We start from the raw sequence: 18,702 nt of genomic DNA, 5'->3' as shown, positions 1-18,702 counted from the left end.
TAGTTACACTTGTAAGTACTACTTACATGTAATATTGGGCTACTTAAGTCCACTAATAATGTAGGGTGGGCTTGGAAGCCCAAAGTCATAAGTCCATTTCACTACTAAAGCCCAAGTTCACTTAATTAACAAATTAATCCATTTAAAGCCCAAGTAATTAACCAACAACCTTAGTTAATTAAAATGATTAATAAAACTAATCATGAATGTAAATAATACTTGAAAATATTATTCGTGCAACTTCCGGGTGTCACAAAGACGTTTCGGGCAATTAAAGTCAAGTTCGGGCAATCATGGCAACATGTAAATGTAATAACGTACATTCATTTAATCACACGTATTAATAATAATAATTATTAATAAATAAATGTTGGAAAATCCAGGGTCGTTACATGTGGGCTGGAAAAGTCAGCCATGCGATCGCATGGAATTAACTATTCTAGCCCATGCGATCGCATGGCCAGCTGGGGAGGCTCACATGTCTTTGTTTTTTAGTTTGCCGACGGTTTTTATAATATAATATAATATATATATATTAATTTTAAGAATTAATTATATATTATATTATATTCATGTGCATAGTTGACTTGTAATTTTTAGTCCGTTGCGTCGAGCGTTGAGAGTTGACTCTGGTCCCGGTTCCGGATTTTCGAACGTCCTTGCGTATAATTTAATATCTTGTACTTTGCGTTTTGCTTCTTGTACTCTTGTAATTTTGAGACGTTTCTTATCACTAATTGGAACCACTTTGATTGTATTTTGTACTTTTGAGCTTTTTGATCGTTTGCGTCTTCAATTCGTCGAATCTGTCTTTTGTCTTCACCTTTTATTATTTAAACGAATATCACTTGTAAATAGAACAATTGCAACTAAAAGCTTGTCTTTCTTGAGCGATAATGCTATGAAATATATGTTCGTTTTTAGCATTACGATTTTAATGACCTTTATGACCTTCTTCCATAAGGATTTTATGTGTGCAATACGAAGGACTTATTCCTTTAATATCATGAATCTTCCATGCAATAGCTGGTTTATGAGCTTTTAGCACATCAATGTGTTGAGATTTTTCATTTTCAGTAAGAGAAGACGATATTATTACAGGTAATTCAGATTCACCATGTAAATAACCATATTCCAAATGGATTGGAAGTGGTTTTAATTCTAATGTCTGTGGTTCTTCTATCGATGATTTATATCGATATCTGTCTTCCTCTTTTAGCATTTGAATTTCTTCTGTTGTTGGTTCATATCCATTAGCCATAAGTGTAGCTAACATTTCAGATTCATCAATTGGTTCAGTTCCTTCTCCTAAAGAACATTCTCCTGTTCCTTGTAATTTTGGAAATTCTTCTAACAATTCTGTATGTGAATCTATAGTTTGAATATAATAACATGTATCATCTGCAGATTGCGGTTGTTGCATGGCTCTATCAATAGAAAAGGTAACACTCTCGTCCTCTATACTTAGGGTCAGTTTCTTACCGAACACGTCTATTATTGCTTTAGCCGTGTTTAAGAATGGTCTTCCTAATATGAGAGGAACTCGAGAATCTTCTTCCATGTCCAGAATAACAAAATCTACTGGAAATACTAAAGTACCAACTTTAACTAGCATGTTCTCCATTATCCCTCTAGGATATTTTACTGATCGATCGGCTAGTTGTATACTTATTCGTGTTGGTTTCAATTCTCCAAGGTCTAGTTTAGCGTATAGTGAATATGACATTAAATTTATACTAGCACCTAAGTCTGCCAATGCTTCTATTGAACTAAGACTACCCAGAAAATATGGAATTGTGAAACTTCCTGGATCTGAATGTTTTTCTGGTATCTTATTCAACAGCACTGCAGAACAATTAGCATTCATTGTAACAGCCTAGAGTTCTTCCATTTTCTTTCTATTTGTGATTAGATCTTTTAGAAATTTAGCATATCTAGGCATTCCTGAAATCACATCAATGAAAGGAAGATTTACATTTATTTGTTTAAACATATCCAAGAATTTAGATTGCTCGGCTTCAAGTCTCTCTTTTCTAATTTTACTCGGGTAAGGAAGTGGTGGTTGGTATGGTTTAACATAAGGTTTAGCCTTAACTGTGTTATCTTCATTAACCTTTTCAACTACCGGTTCTGTTTCCTTATCTTGCTCAAATTGTGGTTCTTGTGGAGTAGGAATAGAGTTATCAGAAATTACAGGCATTTCAGGTGGTTTAAGTGTAATACCACTTCTTGTGGTAATGGCTTTAGCTGTTTCATTCCGGGGGTTAGCATTTGTATCGCTAGGTAGACTTCTCGGTTTTCTTTCACCTATTAACCTTGCTAGGTTACTTACTTCTTGTTCCAAATTTTGAATCGAAGCTTGTTGATTTCTAAATGCTTGAGCATTTTGTTCATTAGTTTGTTTCTGAGATGTGAAAAACTGAGTTTGAGATTCAACTAGCTTCGACATCATATCTTCTATATTTGGCTTTTTATCATCGGTTTGTGGTGGTTTGTTTTGAAAAATAGGTCTTTACTGATTATAAGTATTGTTGGATACTTATTGATTACTAGGATCTTGTTGGTTGTTGTATGGAACATTTCGGTTATAGTTTTGGTTTTGATTGTAGATTGGTCTTGACGGTTGATAATTATTCTGATAAATATTTCCAGGCCTTTGGTTCAAGTATGAAACATTCTCTCTTTGTTCCTTTGTTGGTTCAATACTGAGACAATCTTTTGTCAAATGTGGTCCTCCACACTGCTCATTGTCAAATGTGGTCCTCCACACTGCTCACAACTAATTCGTATTGAGTGAATATCTTTATTCATCTTTACCATTCGTCTCTCAACAGCATCTATCTTTGTGGAAATGGAATCTAAGTCATTGCTAGAATCGGCTCTAGCTGCTTTAGATGATCTAACGATATCTTTTTCTTGGTGCCACTCATGTGAGTGGGAAGCAGTGTTATCAATAATTTTGTAAGCGTCAGTTGCGGTTTTCTTCATAATGGAACCACCAGCTGCTATATCGATGTCTTTTCGTGTAGTGATGTCGCATCCTTGGTAGAATATTTGTACTATTTGACAAGTGTCTAACCCATGTTGCGGACATCCACTTAACAATTTTCCAAATCTTGTCCACGCCTCATATAGAGTTTCATTTGGCTTTTGTGTGAACGTAACAATTTCTCCTTGAAGTCTCACGGCTTTAGATGCCGGAAAGAATTATTTAAGAAATTTTTCAACTAAAACGTCCCATGTATCAATCGCCCCTTCAGGTAACGATTCTAACCAATCTTTGGCTTCTCCCTTTAAAGTCCAGGGAAATAACATGAGATATATCTGTTCATCCTCCACTTCTCAGATTTTGAATAGTGTACATATCCTATTAAAGGTACGAAGATGTTCGTTTGGATCTTCCTTTAGTGCACCACTAAATTGGCATTGATTAGTTACCATATGTAAGATTTGTCCTTTGATTTCATAATCAGGCGCATTAATGTCAGGTTGAGTAATTGCGTGACCTTGGCCAGTGCATTTAGCTCGCATTCGGTCTTCCATACTTAGAGGTTCCAGATTTTCCATGATTGAATTTGTTGAATCTGAATCACTAGAGGATTCTGATTTAATGGGTTGTTCCTCGACAATCTCCGTTTGAATGATTGGTGGTTCCGGAGGAAAGATTAATGGTTCAGGATCACTGAATTGTCCCTGAATATCTTCCGGATTCTCCATTGTGAGGCCGGGTTCAAAAAAAGGATTATCGGAAATTTGAATTGGAGTACTTCGTTGACTAGATGACGATTCTAAAGAAAAATCAACGGCGACAATATTGGCTAGATGTCTTGATCGAGTTACAGGTGGTGAACGTATAAAAGGTGGTGAACGTTTTGCTTGGTGCATTCACTAAATATCCTATTAGTTATAAAAATAAAAATTATATAAGTTATCAAAATAATAGACTTTTTTGATTTTGCTCATGTTTCGAATAGCCAATAGATGCAGCAGGTAGCCAGGACCCTTTAAATAGGAAGCCCACAACTCGCCACTAACAAATCCAACTATTACTACGAACCAGAAAATTTTGGATGTCTATCAATTTAACCACTTAAAATAATTTTTCGTTGAAATTTAAAGAAATTTTAGAGAAGAAATAGAAAATTCTATGTCCTAAAAACTAGAGCGTCGAGAAATAAGAAAGAAAAAGAATGCGTCGAAAAATAAATGGTCGAAAAATAATAAAAAGAACGTAGCGCGTCGAAACTTAAAATTCTAAAAACTAAAAATTAAAAGTTGCGTCTAAAAATATTAAAGCTTAAAAGAAATTCTATATCCAAAACGGTATAAACTTAAAAAGTACTAAAATTTATAAAACGGCGTCGCAAAATTCTAAAGCACCTAAATCTTAGTCTAAAGAAAAAGTACTTAAGGGATTTTACGGCAAAGCCTAAAAATTTAGAAATAAAAATAACTACGGCAAAAACTATATCTTAAAACTAGATACGAACGAAAAATACAAATATTACGCTAAAACAAAATAAAAAGATACAAAATATAAAAATAAACTTAAAGTTGTAAAAAGTACAATTTTTATAAAAATATTATTTTTATATTATTTATTATATAAGAGTAATAATTTTATAATTTATAAAACTAATTAAACTAAAAATACAAATTAAATACTAAAAACTAAATTAATATTAGAAATTAATTAACTAATAAACCCTAATTAGGGTTTTAATAATAATAATAATAATTAATCCGTAATTAATGCAGTACTAGGATCAGATGTGGCGTGTCAGATCAGGCCATGCGATCGCATGGTCTTTGCGTTATAAATCCATGCGGTTGCATGGAGTAGGGTTTGGGGCCAGGTATTGGGCTGCTACAGTTCTCGGGCCGAGGCTTTTATATATATATTTTTTTTCTGTTTTTCTGTTTTTAGTATAAATAAATATTTATATAAAATAATAAAATAATTATATTAAAAACTAAAATAGAAATAAAAATACTTTTTAACTTTATATATTTTAAACAAACTCTTAAAAATATATATATTTTGTTTTTCTTTTTTCTATTTATATTTTTGTATATTTTTTTTTCAAAAGTAAATAAAAAAATCCTTTTTTTATATAGCGTTGCGCTTTCGGCGTTTTAGTGTCCCCGGCAGCGGCGCCAAAAATACTTGATGTGCGTAGAGGTGTATACAAAATAGTTTATATTTTTGCTAGGAATTACTATTAAATACGATACATTTTTACACAAGTTATTTATTTATTTATAGAGTGGATATACCTAAACCTTGCTACAACACTTATAGGCAGTGTACCTAATCGTACAGTAGTGTAGTTTTTAGTAAGTCCGGTTCGTCCACAGGGAACTTGCCAAGTTTAACGCTATATTTTTAACTTATAATTGTAAAAATACAAAAATATATATAAGTAGTATTATTATTATAAAAGGGGGTTTTTACCGTTTAATGACCGGTTTGTCGATTTTAAAACTTTAGTCGCAGTTAAAACCCAATGTAAAATATTAAAAATAAATATAACTTAATTTAAAGCGTAAAGTAAAATACAATAATGAAATTGCGATAAATAAAAGTGCGTAAAGTAAATGACAATAAATAAAGTTGCGATAATTAAAAAGTACGATAATTAAAAGTGCAATTAAATATGAAATAAAGGAATTATGCTTATTTAAACTTCCGTAATCATGATGTTGAAGTGTTGATTTTGGTTTATTACCATGGGTTAATTGTCCTTTGTCCTGGATTATTCAATATGTCCATACGGTTTTGTCCATAATAGTCCATCAGTCATAAATATAAAGTGCGAGAGTCTTCGTCAATTTATCCTTATACCCGAAGTCAAATATTCCAACTAATTGGGGATTCGAATTGTAACAAGGTCTTAATACTTTTTTTAATGAATATACCAGGTTATCGACTGCGTGTAATCCAAGGTTTTATTACTTTGTTAACAATTACACCAATTACCCTTGAATGTAATCCACCCCTGTTTCAACTAGTCCATTAACTATTAATCCAGTTCCGTGTCCGGTAAAATGAACAATTATTGGTATTTATAGATATCCCGCCCACCGTACCCAGTCAAGCGTATGTGGTTATATATAAATACGTCAAATTATAAGTCTATATATTAAATTAACGAGGTATTGTTAAGTTAATATAAAACCCATTAATAGCCCATAGTCTAATTTCCACAAGTGTCATTCTTTTATCCAAACCCCAATTATGGTCCAAAGCCCAATTATCCAATTTTAATATTTAGCCCAACATCACGATTACTTCGGCTTAAATAAGCATAATAATAACTTAGCTACGAGACATTAATTTAAAAAGGTTGAACATAACTTACAATGATTAAAAATAGCGTAGCGTTACACAGACAGAATTTTGACTTACACCCTTACAACATTCGCTAACATACCCTTATTATTAAAATTAAAATTAAAATTAAAATTATAATATAAATTTATATATATATTACGTGAGATAGAGAGATAGATGGTGTAAACATTCGACCGAATTCGTTGCTTTTTATAGGATGTGGCCTGGTACTGTTCACCATGCGATCGAATGGATTTATAACTGCCAGACCATGCGATCGCATGGTCTGCTTTTCCAGCTCAGATGAGTTTGTTTCTTTTCTTGCCGACGGTTTTAATAATAATATAATATATAAATAATTTATAGAATTATTTAAATATTATATTATATTCGTGTGCATAGTTGACTTGCAATTTTAGCTCCGTTGCGTCGCGTGTTGTTAGTTGGCTCAGGTCCAGTTTCCGGATTTTCGAACGTCCTTGCGTACAATTTAATATCTTGTATTTTGCGTTTTGCGTCTTGTACTCTTGTAATTTTGAGACGTTTCTCATCAATAATTTGAACCACTTTGATTGTACTTTGTACTTTTTAGCTTTTTGGTCGTTTGCATCTTCAAATCGTCGAATCTATCTTTTGTCTTCACCTTTTATTATTTAAACAAATATCACTTGTAAATAGAACAATTGCAACCAATAGCTTGTCTTTCTTGAGGGATAATGCAATGAAATATATGTTCATTTTAGCATTATCAATAGTTCAACTAAAACAGGCAACAACACAACAGATTGCCATGCAAGCACACACATCACAAATGCTTACTAAATGCATGAGTACTGTTTCTGAGTGTGCTGGTAGGATTGATAAGACGGTTAAGGGTAAATCACAATCAAATATTTCTAAAGTTTCAACACCTATTACCATTCTTAAAAATCCTTTACGATCTCAATTTGAGAAAAGAGTTTCAAAAGTTACACCTTCACCACAATTCATTGTGAAGAAGGTACATCATCCAGATGGTTCATGTTCCAGTGAAAAACTTCCTCTGATGTTAATGACAAAACATACAAAGGAAAGTCTTTTACCAAAACTTCCAGTAGTTTATCCTTACCAGCCCTCACGGCAACTCAAACAATTTCACCGACATCACCTTCAACAGTTGTTGCTGATGCTGATATTGTTCCTATTGTTACTTTTTCACCATTACCCCAACGTTCAACAAATTATTATGATGCTTTGGAGCAAGAATACTTTAGCCGTATGTTTTCGCGTATTAATCTTGATATTCTTCGACGTACTTATCTCCAATCAATGTTTCGTGCTAGGGTACGACATCCACTTACTTCCTGCTCTTCTCCACTAGGTCCTCACCGTGATGATGAACATGACGATTCTGATCCTCAGAACAGTCATGAGGGGGAGATAGGAGTAGATGGAGAATTTCTAACTTTGGATATCTCAACAAGGGGTGGTGGTGCGAGGTCTGCTTCAACTTCACAAGCTCAACAAGTTCATACTGAATCAGAAATGGTTTATTCTCAAGATGATGTTGTTGAAAATGTGGAACCTAAGCAAGTAATCATTCCAATCTTTCAATCAACACGAGCTGAGGTTGAAGGTGGACAAGTAGATGAGGATTTGAATTTAAATGATTTTTATCTTGAGGAGACAGATGATGATGGATTTGTTATCTTGAGTACACTATCTTCTTTATCTGCTATTCCTGATGACGTAGAGATAGTTGATGAAGGGAATCCTGAACCAGAAATACAAAGTGATGATGAAGAGGATTCTACTGATGAAGATGGTGGTGGTCAATATGAAACTCCAAACGTAGATGATATCTTTGATCATAATGAAGATGATAATGCTCCAACAGATGAAACAACAAATCCAACAAATGAAGATGAGAGTTCAACTTCAAGTGCAATAACATCAAGTTCTACTGTAAATTCTTGGTATAAATACAACAACGGTTTATTTTTCAAAAATCGGGAACATCCACTGCAACTGGGAGTTGAACATGATTTCATGACGTTAAGGAACACATTCATCGAAGAAAATGCTTATAAGATCTTCCGCATAAATGAGACATCTAGAAGTAAAAGGTTTACCTATATTGGTTCACGATTGCTTCCAGCGAATGAACGAAACTGGTATGAGTTTATGTGGAGGAAACACATCAATCGAAATGAAGATGATTTGTGGCTTCAGAGAAAGTATCGATTGATTAAAGTACTGTATATTACTCGAGTCGGAGTTGAAATTAGTGTAAAGAAAGACGTCATCAGTCAGTTCCATGTTATCAGAGAAGATGAGAAAGAGTACAAGTTCACAGCGGCTGATTTTCAGAATCAAGACATGCTTGACATCATTCACATCTACAACTATCTCAGTATTCTCACAATTCGACCATATGCAAAGTCTCAAGCTTTGGAAGCTGTGAAGAGATACATGATGGAGACAATAGAACTGATGAGACGTGAGGACTTTCAAATTGGTCTCGAAGCTAAAAGGAAAAAGATTTGAATCACGTGTCCGAATCAATTCACAAAGGGACTGGAGGATATGAAAATGTTTCAAATGCAATTCGAACCCGAAGGGTTTGTATTTGTAAATTCACAAAAAGAAAAGGTGTTCATCCGAACAAACGAGCTACACAAATATTCAGATGGTACACTAAAGGCCGCGCTGAAGTATCGCAAGTTCCGTCAAAGCAAGTTTGATGACATTGGCATGAAAATGGGTCTTGGAGAATTTATTAAACACATCAGAGATCGTCTCAAAATTCGGATCCAAACCAGACAATTTGAGATTCTTTGTGGTCAAAGAAAAATACGTTATTTCACATAAATGGATAAATATCCATTACATGAGGGAGATCCAAGAAAGGTATGGGGTGTCTGGAAGCCTTAAAAGAAGATTTCAGATAATCAAGTTGAATTTTTCTGACCCCACTGGCAAGAGATAGAAAGCTACCTTTGGATCTCTCAAGATATCTCAATAGGATTACATTGTAATTTTCACATTTAACACTAAGGGGGAGATTGTTAGGACCCCGAAGTATGTATAGTGTTAATGTGAAATAAGCCTAAATGAAGGTTCCTTAGAAGAGGGCTATATAAGGAACCTAAGTAGTCCTAATTAGATATCCATTGCATTGTAACTGAGTTCTAGAAGCTGTGGAATGTAATTTTACCGATTCTCTCTAATACCGAATCTGTTCTTCACTTACCGAGTCTCACTCTAACTCATCACATCTTCTAATCTCACCATGATTTGACCTATCAGTAACAATGACCCAATCACATAATATACGGGTTAATACTCAATAACCCAATCCGATACCAAGAGCATAATCCCCGGGACTACCAAATCCCTAATCTGCGCCCAAATATTCAAAAGCTAATCTTCTAAGCTTAAGCAACATTTATCAACCCTAGTCTAGCAACTAAGTAACTCCGCATCAACGATACATATAAAAAGGTAAACAATGAGAGGGGTAAGCATAAAGCTTAGTGAATGCAATAACTATACATATACATATATAATCTACTTACTTGACAAATACCGCATACGAGCTAGAAATTCAACAACCATGCAATCACAATGCATAAACTAAATATCCACAATTCACAATAAGCTAGCATCGTCAATAGCATATAGTTCACAATTTAATATGCTAATACAAAACTCACACAACCATGGTTAACCAATAGTACAAGGGAATGGTGCTCGCGAAAGACCATCGGTGTTCATGATACTGCTAAAAACGAACATATATTTCATAGCATTATCCCTCAAGAAAGACAAGCTTTTAGTTGCAATTGTTCTATTTACAAGTGATATTCATTTAACGAATAAAAGGTGAAGACAAAATACAGATTCGACGATTTGAAGACGCAAACGACCAAAAAGCTAAATAGTACAAAGTATAATCAAAGTGGTTCAAATTATTGATGAGAAATGTCTAAAAGTTACAAGAGTACAAGCCGCAAAACGCAAAGTACAAGATATTAAATAGTACGAAAGGACGTTCGAAAATTCAAAACCGGGACCAGAGTCAACTCTCAACGCGCAACGCAACGGAGCTAAAATTACAAGTCAACTATGCACACAAATATAATATAATATTTAAATAATTCTATAAATTATTTATATATTATATTTATATAAAAAACCGTCGGCAAATAAAAAACAAAAGTACCTGAGCTGTAAAAGAAGGCCATGCAATCGCATGGCCAGGAAGACCAAAAACCATGCGATCGCATGGTGCACTGTAGCGTGTCAGGTCCTATAAGATGCACGAGTTCAGGCCGAATTTTATACATTTTTTTCTATCCACACTCTCTCACGATATATATATATATATATATATATATATATATATATATATATATATATATATATATATATAATTTATAATTTTAATTTTAATTTAAGATTAATAATAATAAGGGTATGTTAGCGAATGTTGTAAGTGTGTAAGTCAAAATTCTGTCCGTGTAAAGCTACGCTATTATTAATCATTGTAAGTTATGTTCAACCTTTTTAAATTAATGTCTCGTAGCTAAGTTATTATTATGCTTATTTAAATCGAAGTAATCGTGATGTTGGGCTAAATATTAAGATTGGGTTATTGGGCTTTGTACCATAATTGGGGTTTGGACAAAAGAACGACACTTGTGGAAATTAGACTATGGGCTATTAATGGGCTTTATATTAACTAAATGATACATCGTTAATTTAATATAAAGATTACAATTTGACGTATCTATATATAACCACATACGCTTAATCGGGTACGGTGGGCGGGATATCTATAAATACGAATTATCGTTCATTTTACCAGACACGAGAATGGATTAATAGTTAATGGACTCATTAAAACAGGGGTGGATTACATTCAAGGGTAATTGGTGTAATTGTTAACAAAGTAGTAAAACCTTGGATTACACACAGTCAATAACCTGGTGTATTCATTAAACAAAGTAATAAGACCTTGTTACAGTTCGAATCCCCAATTAGTTGGAATATTTGACTTCGGGTATAAGGATAATTTGACGAAGACTCTCGCACTATATATTTATGACTGATGGACTCTTATGGACAAAAATCTTATGGACATATCTAATAATCCAGGACAAAGGACAATTAACTCATGGTAATAAATTAAAATTAACACGTCGAACATCATGATTACGGAAGTTTAAATAAGCATAATTCCTTTATTTCATATTTTATCGCACTTTTATTTACTGTCATTTTATTTATTGCACTTTTAATTATCATACTTTTTAATTATCGCAATTTTATTTATCGTACTTTTATTTATCGCACTTTAATTATTGTCATTTACTTTACGCTCTAAATTAAGTTATATTTATTTTTAATATTTTACATTAGGTTTTAACTGCGACTTAAGACATAAAATCGACAAACCGGTCATTAAATGGTAAAAACCCCCTTTTTATAATAATAATAATACTACTTATATATATATATATATATATATATATATATATATATATATATATATACATACATACATATATATATATATATATATATATATATATATATATATATATATACATACAAATATAGTTTTAAAAAAATATAGCGTTAAACTTGGCTAGATCCCTGTAGAACGAACCGGACTTACTAAAAACTACAATACTGTACAATTAGGTACACTGCCTATAAGTGTTGTAGCAAGGTTTAGGTATATCCACTCTATAAATAAATAAATAACTTGTGTAAAATTATATCGTATTTAGTAGTATTTCGCAATAAAAATATAACTATTTCGTATACACCTCTGCATACATCAAGTATTTTTGGCGCCGCTGCCGGGGACTCGGTGAAAAATGCTATATTTTTGTAAAAATATATTATTTCTTATTTCGTAAAAATATTTTGTATTTATAATAAGTGTTAAAAATAAATAAATAAATAAATAAATAAATAAATAAATATAAAATATAAAAAGAAAAAAAAAATATTTTTAAGATTTTATATATAATTTTAACAAGTACTTTTATTTTTGGATTTAAAATACAAGTTTAATTTATATTATATAAATATTTTATATATAAAAAAGGAAATTTATTTAGATTAATATAAATATTTTCTATAATAATAAATCAAATAATAAATAAAATAAAGAAACTGGGCCGAACCCGAATTAAAGCCCAATCCTTTCTGGACTTACAGGCCATGTGACAGCATGGCCATATAACGTACTACTCATGCGATTGCATGATTGGATCTGACACGCCAGTATCCTGCATTTATTACGCTAGGTTTAATTATTATTAATATTAATTAATTAAATTAGGGTTTTAATTGTTTAATATTTTAGTTTTTAGTTTTAGTTTTATTAAGTTTTTATATTTATAGTTTAATACTTTTATATAATATAATATAAAAATAATATTTTTATAAAATTTGTATTTTTATCATTTTAATTATAATTTGTATTTTTAACGTTTATTTTGTATATTTATCGTTCGTAATTAGTTTTAAATTTAGTTTTGCCGTAGTTATTTTATATTTTTAGCTTTTAAGACTTTGCCGTAAAATCCCTTAAGTGTTTTTTCTTTAGACTAAGATTTAGGTGCTTTGGAATTTTGCGACGCCGTTTTAAGATTTTAGTACTTTTTAAGTTATTGCCGTTTTGGATATAGAATTCCTTTAAGCTTTAATACCTTTAGACGCAACTTTTAATATTTAGTTTTTAGACTTTTAAGTTTCGACGCGCTACGTTCTTTTTATTATTTTTTGACCTTTTATTTTTCGACGTTTTCCGACGCACTCTTTTTCTTTCTTATTTCTCGACGCTCTAGTTTTTAGGACATAGAATTTTCTATTTCTTCTCTAAAATTTCAAAACGAAAATTTATTTTAAGCGGTTAAATTGATAGACATCCAAAATTTTCTGGTTCGTAGTAATAGTTGAATTTGTTAGTGGCGAGTTGTGGGCTTCCGATTTAAAGAGTCCTGACTACCTGCTGCATCTATTGGCTATTCGAAACGTGGGCAAAACCAAAAAAGTCTATTAATTTGATAACTTATATAATTTTTATTTTTATAACTAATATGATATTCAGTGAATGCACCGAGTAAAACGTTCACCACCTTTTATACGTTCACCACCTGTAACTCGATCACGACATCTAGCCAATATTGTCGCCGTTGATTTTTCTTTAGAATCATCATCTAGTTGACCAAGTACTCCAATTCAAATTTTCGATAATCCATTTTTTGAACCCGACCTCACAATTGAGAATCCGGAGGATATTCAGGGACAATTCAGAGATCCTGAACCACCAATCATTCCTCTTGAACCACAAATCACTCATCCAGAAATTGTTGAGGAAGAAACTATTAAATCAGAATCCTCTAGTGATTCAGATTCAACCAATTCAATCATGGAGAATCTGAAACCTCTAAGTATGGAAGACCGAATGAGAGCTAAACGCACTGGCCAAGGTCACGCAATTACTCAACCAGACATTAATGCGCCAGATTATGAAATCAAAGGACAAATCCTACACATGGTAACTAATCATTGCCAATTTAGTGGTGCGCCGAAGGAAGATCCAAACGAACATCTTCGTACCTTTAATAGGATCTGTACACTATTTAAAATTCGAGAAGTGGAGGATGAACAGATATATCTCATGTTATTTCCCTGGACTTTAAAGGGAGAAGCTAAAGATTGGTTAGAATCATTACCTGAAGGGGCGATTGATACATGGGATGTCTTAGTTGAAAATTTTCTTAAACAATTCTTTTCGACATCTAAAGCCGTGAGACTTCAAGGAGAAATTGTTACGTTCACGCAAAAGCCAAATGAAACTCTATATGAGGCGTGGACAAGATTTGGAAAGTTGTTGAGAGGATGTCCTCAACATGGTTTAGACACTTATCAAATAGTACAAATATTCTACCAAGGATGCGACATCACTACACGAAAAGACATAGATATAGCAGCTGGTGGTTCCATTATGAAGAAAACCACAACTGAAGCTTACAAAATTATTGATAACACTGCTTCCCACTCACATGAGTGGCACCAAGAAAAAGATATCGTTAGATCATCTAAAACAGCTAGAGCCAATTCTAGCCATGACTTTGATTCCATTTTTGCAAAGGTAGATGCTGTCGAGAGACGAATGGAAAAGATGACTAAAGATATTCACTCAATACGAATTAGTTGTGAGCAGTGTGGAGGATCACATTTGAAAAAAGATTGTCCCAGTATTGAACAAACAATGGAACAAAGAGAGAATGTTTCATACATGAACCAAAGGCCTGGAAATAATTATCAGAATAATTATCAACCGCCAAGACCAATCTACAATCAAAATCAGAATTATAACTAAAATGTTCCATACAACAACCAACAAGGTCCTAACAATCAACAAGTATCCAACAATACTTACAATCAGCAAAGACCTATTTTTCCAATTAAACCACCACAAACCGATGATAAAAAGCCAAATTTTGAAGACATGATGTCGAAGCTAGTTGAATCTCAAACGCAGTTTTTCAAATCTCAGAAACAAACCAATGAACAAAATGCTCAAGCATTTAGAAATCAACAAGCTTCTATTCAAAATCTGAAACAAGAAGTAAGCAACTTAGCAAGGTTGATAGGTGAAAGAAAACCGGGGAGTCTACCTAGTGATACAAATGTTAACCCCCGGAATGAAACAGCTAAAGCCATTACCACAAGAAGTGGTATTATACTTAAACCATCTGAAATACCTGTAATTTCTGATGACTCTATTCCTACTCCACAAGAACAACAACCTGAGCAAGATAAGGAAACAGAACCGGTAGTTGAAGAGGTTAATGAAGATAACACAGTTAAAGCTAAACCTTATGTTAAACCATTCCAACCACCGCTTCCTTACCCGAGTAAAATGAGAAAAGAAAGACTTGAAGCCGAGCAATCCAAATTCTTGGATATGTTTAAACAGATAAATGTCAATCTTCCTTTCATTGATGTGATTTCAGGAATGCCAAGATATGCTAAATTTTTGGAAGATCTAATCACAAATAGAAAGAAAATGGAAGAACTCTCGGCTGTTACTATGAATGCTGATTGTTCTGCAGTGCTGTTAAATAAGATACCAGAAAAATTATCAGATCTAAGAAGTTTCACAATTCCATGTTTTCTGGGTAGTCTTAGTTCAATAGAAGTATTGGCAGACTTAGGTGCTAGTATAAATCTAATGTCGTATTCATTATACGCTAAACTAGACCTTGGAAAATTGAAATCAACACGAATAAGCATACAACTAGCGGATCGATCAGTAAAATATCCTAGAGGGATAATGGAGAACATGCTAGTTAAAGTTGGTACTTTAGTATTTCCAGTAGATTTTGTTATTCTGGACATGGAAGAAGATTCTCGAGTTCCTCTTATATTAGGAAGACTATTCTTAAACACGGCTAAAGCAGTAATAGACGTGTTTGGTAAGAAACTGACCCTAAGTATAGAGGACGAGAGTGTTACCTTTTCTGTTGATAGAGCCATGCAACAACCACAATCTGCAGATGATACATGTTATTATATTCAAACTATAGATTCACATGCAGAATTGTTAGAAGAATTTCCAGAATTACAAGGAACAGGAGAATGTTCTTTAAGAGAAGGAACTGAACCAATTAATGAAGCTGAAATGTTAGCTACACTCATAGCTAATGGATATGAACCCACAACAGAAGAAATTCAAATGCTAAAAGAGGAAGACAGATATCGATATAAATCATCGATAGAAGAACCACTGACATTAGAGTTAAAGCCACTTCCAAACCATTTGGAATATGCTTATTTACATGGTGAATCTGAATTACCTGTAATAATATCGTCTTCTCTTACTGAAAATGAAAAATCTCAACTCATTTCTGTGCTAAAAGCTCATAAACCAGCTATTGCATGAAAAATTCATGACATTAAAGGAATAAGTCCTTCGTATTGCACACATAAAATCCTTATGGAAGAAGGTCATAAAACGTATGTTCAATGCCAACGAAGACTAAATCCTAATATGCAAGATGTTGTTAAGAAAGAAATTATTAAACTGCTTGATGCAGGTTTAATTTATCCAATTTTTGATAGTCCATGGGTAAGCCCAGTTCAATGCGTGCCTAAGAAGGGTGGCATGACTGTCATTACAAATGAGAAAAATGAGCTTATTCCTTCTAGGACTGTAACAGGATGGCGTGTTTGTATAGATTATAGAAAATTAAATGACACCACCAGAAAAGATCACTTTTCCTTACCTTTTATTGATCAAATGTTGGAAAGATTAGCCGGGAATAGTTACTATTGTTTTCTTGACGGTGTCTCTGGATATTTTCAAATTCCAATAGCACCCGAGGATCAAGAGAAAACCACATTCACATGCCCTTATGGTACTTTTGCTTACAAACGCATGCCATTTGGACTTTGCAACGCCCCTGCAACCTTTCAAAGGTGCATGATGGCGATTTTTCACGACATGATAGAAGAATGCATGGAAGTTTTCATGGATGACTTTTCAGTCTTCGGTGATACTTTTGAATCATGTCTAGTTAATCTTGAACGAATGCTTATTAGATGCGAACAATCAAATCTAGTTCTTAATTGGGAGAAATGCCATTTCATGGTTAAAGAAGGCATCGTTCTCAAAAGAAGGAATTGAAGTGGATAGAGCTAAAGTAGATGTAATTGCTAAACTTCCACATCCCACCAATGTTAGAGGAGTTAGGAGTTTTCTAGGGCATGCCGATTTTTACCGACGTTTCATAAAAGATTTTTCTAAAATTGCCACTCCTATGAATAAACTCCTAGAAAAGGATGCTCCATTCATCTTTTCAGATGTGCATTCAAATCTTTTAATATTCTTAAAGAAAAACTCACTAATGCACCGATCATGATAACTCCAAATTGGAATCTACCATTTGAACTCATGTGCGATGCAAGTGATTTTGCAATGGGAGCCGTTTTAGGACAAAGGATTGAAAAACGATTTCAACCTATTTATTACGTTAGTAAGACATTACAAGGAGAATAAAAGAATTACACAACTACTAAAAAAGAACTCCTTGCTATTGTCTTTGCTTTTGACAAATTTCGTTCATATCTCGTTCTAGCTAAAACAGTGGCCTATACCGATCATCCTGCTCTTAGATACCTATTTTCAAAACAAGATGCTAAATCACGATTAATCCGTTGGATCTTACTCTTACAAGAGTTCGATATTGAAATCCGAGACAAAAAGGGAGTAGAAAATATCGCCGCTGATCATCTTTCTCGTCTTGAAAATCCTGAATTAGAAGTTCTAAATGAATCGGCCATACAAGATAACTTTCCTGATGGATATCTATTAAAGATAGATTATAGTGAAATTTCATGGTTTGCAGACTATGCAAACTACTTAGTATGTGGATTCCTTGAAAAAGGGTTGTCATACCAAAAACGAAAGAAATTCTTTAGTGATATAAAGCACTATTTCTGGGAAGATCCACATTTGTTTAAAAGTTGTCCCGGTGGAATAATACGCCGATGTGTATTCGGGGATGAAGCCAGTCAAATCTTAAACCATTGTCACACAGGACCAACAGGAGGGCATTATGGGCCTCAACTCACAGCAAGAAAAGTCTACGATGCTGGATTCTATTTGCCTACAATTTTCAAAGACGCACACCTTCTTTGTAAATCCTGTGATGCATGTCAAAGGGCCGGAAAAATAAGTTAACGTGATGAAATGCCACAAAATGTCATTCAAGTATGTGAAGTATTTGACGTTTGGGGTATTGAATTTATGGGTCCATTTCCAAAATCTCATAATAATCACTACATTCTCGTTGTCATTGATTATGTATCTAAATGGGCGGAAGCACAAGCTCTCCCGACTAACGATGCACGAGTTGTAGTCAACTTCTTAAAACGTCTTTTTGCAAGGTCTGGAACACCAAAAGCTTTAATAAGTGATCGAGGTACTCATTTTTGCAATAATCAACTTGAGAAAGTTCTCAAAGGATATGGAGTAACTCATAAAATCTCAACCGCTACAAACAAGTGGACAAGTTGAAAATACCAACCGAGCATTAAAACGTATTCTAGAGAAAACCGTAGGATCAAATCTGAAAGAATGGTCCATGAAATTGGAGGATGCACTCTGGACTTTTAGAACAGCCTACAAAACTCCAATTGGAACCACACCTTTCAAACTCGTTTACGGAAGAGCATGTCACCTTCCAGTAGAAATTGAGCACTAAGCATTTTGGGCTTTGAAGACATGTAATCTTGATTTACATGAAGCCGGACGTCTACGGTTAAGTCAATTAAACGAATTAGAAGAATTAAGACAT

The sequence above is a fragment of the Rutidosis leptorrhynchoides genome, chromosome 10 (genome assembly GCF_046630445.1).
Source record: "Rutidosis leptorrhynchoides isolate AG116_Rl617_1_P2 chromosome 10, CSIRO_AGI_Rlap_v1, whole genome shotgun sequence".
Classification (NCBI taxonomy): Eukaryota; Viridiplantae; Streptophyta; class Magnoliopsida; order Asterales; family Asteraceae; genus Rutidosis; species Rutidosis leptorrhynchoides.
Note: the sequence above shows the minus strand (reverse complement) of the source record.